The sequence below is a fragment of the Triticum urartu genome, chromosome 2A (genome assembly GCF_056163025.1).
Source record: "Triticum urartu cultivar PI428250 chromosome 2A, HENAU_Tu73, whole genome shotgun sequence".
Lineage (NCBI taxonomy): Eukaryota > Viridiplantae > Streptophyta > Magnoliopsida > Poales > Poaceae > Triticum > Triticum urartu.
Genome location: NC_141874.1, coordinates 493,771,751 through 493,775,125, shown reverse-complemented (window position 1 = coordinate 493,775,125; position 3,375 = coordinate 493,771,751).

Sequence of the window (3,375 nt, the reverse complement as noted above, 5' to 3'; positions counted from 1 at the left end):
CAGAGCATGAAGAAAAGAAATTATTGAAAACTCTGAAGAAGCATTGTGCTGCTATTGGATATACTCTTGATGATCTTAAGGGCATTAGTCCCACTCTATGCCAGCACAAAATAAAGCTCGAGAAAGATGCTAAACCAGTTGTTGATCACCAATGATGGTTAAATCCTAAGATGAAAGAAGTGGTAAGAAAAGAAATACTAAAGCTTCTGGAGGTAGGTATAATTTATTCCGTTGCTGATAGTCAGTGGGTAAGTCTTATCCATTGTGTCCCTAAGAAGGAAGGTATTACTGTTGTTCCTAATGATAAAGATGAATTGATCCCACAAAGAATTGTTACAGGTTATAGAATGGTAATTGATTTCTGCAAATTAAATAAAGCTACTAAAAAGGATGATTACCCTTTACCTTTTATTGATCAAATGCTAGAAAGATTATCCAAACTTACACATTTTTTTTTCTAGATGGTTATTCTGGTTTCTCTCAAATACTTGTGTCAAAAGAGGATCAAGAAAAGACAACTTTTACTTGCCCTTTCGGTACCTTTGCTTATAGACGTATGCCTTTTGGTTTATGCAATGCACCTGCTACTTTTTAAAGATGTATGACTGCTATATTCTTTGACTTTTGTGAAAAGATTGTTGAGGTATTCATGGATGATTTCTCCGGTTATGGGACTTCTTTTGATGATTGCTTAAGCAACCTTGATCGAGTTTTGCAGAGATGTGAAGAAACTAATATTGTCTTGACTTGGGAGAAATACCACTTTATGGTTAATGAAGGTATTGTCTTGGGGCATAAAATTTCTGAAAGAGGTATTGAAGTTGATAAAGCTAAGGTTGATGCTATTGAAAAGATTCTGTGTCCTAAGGACATTAAAGGTATTAGAAGTTTCCTTGGTCATGCCGGTTTTATAGGAGGTTCATTAAAGACTTCTCTAAAATTTCTAGGCCTCTAACTAATCTCTTACAAAAAGATGTTCCTTTTGTCTTTGATGATGATTGTGTACAAGCATTTGAAGTACTTAAGAAAGCTTCGATTTCTGCACCTATTGTTCAGCCTCCTGATTGGAATTTACCATTTGAAATTATGTGTGATGCTAGTGATTATGTTGTAGGGGTTGTTCTAGGACAAAGAGTTGATAAGAAATTAAATGTTATTCAATATGCTAGTAAGACTCTAGACGGTGCTCAAAGAAACTATGCTACTACTGAAAAAGAATTTTTAGCTGTTGTATTTGCTTGTGATAAGTTCAGACCTTATATTGTTGATTCTAAAGTGACTGTTCGCACTGATCATGCTGCTATTAAATATCTTATGGAAAAGAAAGATGTTAAACCTAGACTTATTAGATGGGTTCGCTTACTACAAGAGTTTGATTTGCATATTATTGATAGAAAGGGAGCTGAGAACCCCGTTGCACACAACTTGTCTAGGTTAGAAAATGTTCTTGATGACCCACTACCTATTGATGATAGCTTTCCTGATGAACAATTAGCTGCCATACATGCTTCTCGTAATGCTCCATGATATGCTGATTATGCTAATTACATTGTTACTAAATTTATACCACCTAGTTTCACATACCAGCAAAAGAAAAAGTTCTTCTATGATTTAAGACATTACTTTTGGGATGACCCACATCTTTATAAAGAAGGAGTAGATGGTGTTATTAGATGTGTGTACCTGAGCATGAACAGGAATAGATCTTACGCAAGTGCCACTCCAAGGCTTATGGAGGGTACCATGTTGGAGATAGAACTGCACATAAGGTATTGCAATCCAGTTTTTATTGGCCTACTATCTTCAAGGATGCCCGTAAGTTTGTTTTGTCTTGTGATGAATGTCAGAGAATTGGTAATATTAGTAGACGTCAAGAAATCCCTATGAATCATGCACTTGTTATTGAACCATTTGATGTTTGGGGCTTTGATTATATGGGACGGTTTCCTTCCTCTAATGGGTTTACAAATATTTTAGTTGCTGTTGATTACGTTACTAAGTGGGTAGAAGCTATTCCAACTAGTAGTGTTGATCATAACACCTCTCTTAATATGCTTAAATAAGTTATTTTTCCAAGGTTCACATTTTATTCATGGTGCTTTTCGTAAGATGCTTGCTAAGTATGATGTTAATCATAGAATTGCATCTCTATATCACCCACAGTCTAGTGGTCAAGTAGAACTTAGCAATAGAGAGCTTAAATTAATTTTGAAAAAGACTATCAAAAGATCTAGAAAGAATTGGTCGAAGAAACTTGATGATGCATTATGGGCTTATAGAACTGCATACAAAAATCCTATGGGTATGTCTCCGTATAAAATAGTTTATGGTAAAGCATGTCACTTACCTCTTGAATTAGAACATAAGGCATATTGGGCCATTAAAGAGCTCAATTATGATTTCAAACTTGCTGGTGAGAAGAGGCCTTTTGACATTAGCTCACTGATGAATGGAGAGCCCAGGCTTATGAGAATGCCAAACTATTTAAAGAAAAAGTTAAAAGATGGCATGATAAAAGGATACAAAAGCGTGAGTTTAATGTAGGTGATTATGTATTGTTATACAACTCTCGTTTAAGATTTTTTGCAGGCAAACTTCTTTCTAAATGGGAAGGTCCTTATGTCATCAAGGAGGTCTACCGTTTCGGTGCCATAAGAATCAACAACTTTGAAGGCACAAATCCGAGGGTGGTAAACGGTCAAAGAATCAAACATTATATCTCAGGTAATCCCATAAATGTTGAAACTAATGTTATTGAAACTGTAACCCCGGAGGAATACATAAGGGACACTTTCCAGAACGTTTTAGATTCCGAAAAGGAATAGGTACGTGGTACGGTAAGTATACTGACTCCAAAACAGTTCTAATGGCAATTTTTCTCCGTTTTGGAATAATTAAGAAAATAGGAAAATAAGAAGTAGTCCGGGAAGGACATGAGGCTTCCACGAGGGTGGAGGGCGCGCCCCCTACCTCGTGGGCACCTCATGTGCTCTTCGGACTCCGTTTTCTTGCACGATACTTCTTTTGGTCGGTAAAAAATCATTATATAATCTCCCGAAGGTTTTGACCACCGTATCATGCAAATATCCTCTGTTTTTGTTTCGAGCTGTTTCTGCTGCAGATTAGAGCAATATGTAATCCCAAGATTCGGAGGGAGAAAGCTATGTGGCTGATTACCTTGCAGATCATAAGGTCTATGGGGACTTGGAGCATTGTGGTTGGACCATGGAGGAAGAAGAAGACTATGAGCCCGAGGGAAAGGAGGAGACGAGCTCAGATGAAGATGAAGTCCCATTACCTCAACCTGGGGACATGCATGTGGAGTTCAAAAAGTCAAGCCTCCCCAATAGAGCAAAGAAACCTAAGATCGAGTTT